Here is a 274-nt window from a genome sequence, read left to right on the forward strand (position 1 = left end):
AAAAAAAAAAAAAAAAAAAAAAAAAAAAAAAAAAAAAAAAAAAAAAAAAAAAAAAAAAAAAAAAGAAATATAGACGCACCACGTCAACAGGTACCCTCTGCCTCGAAGCTAAATCAAAGCGAAAGACTGAGTTTGTATGAGAGGCCAACAAAACCAACCCCGCCATTATACTTTCTATTTCATCTGTACGCTGTAGAGACACCCCAAGCTGCTGCTGAAATAATTTTGCATACTTCATCGCTCCTCCCCCCGTCATTCGCAACACTCCACCACG

General features: G+C 36.5%; 1 protein-coding gene across 1 annotated transcript in view; it reads right to left on the minus strand.

Moving 5' to 3' along the window:
* The window catches only part of EMH_0003380 (uncharacterized protein), a gene marked incomplete at both ends in the record, with an annotated part of 4,097 nt that overhangs the window by 1,242 nt on the left and 2,581 nt on the right, over positions 1 to 274 (minus strand). The gene's annotated exons all lie outside the window — the stretch shown is intronic.

This window comes from Eimeria mitis, genomic scaffold (genome assembly GCF_000499745.2).
Source record: "Eimeria mitis Houghton genomic scaffold, Emh_scaff206, whole genome shotgun sequence".
In the NCBI taxonomy this organism is placed as follows: domain Eukaryota; phylum Apicomplexa; class Conoidasida; order Eucoccidiorida; family Eimeriidae; genus Eimeria; species Eimeria mitis.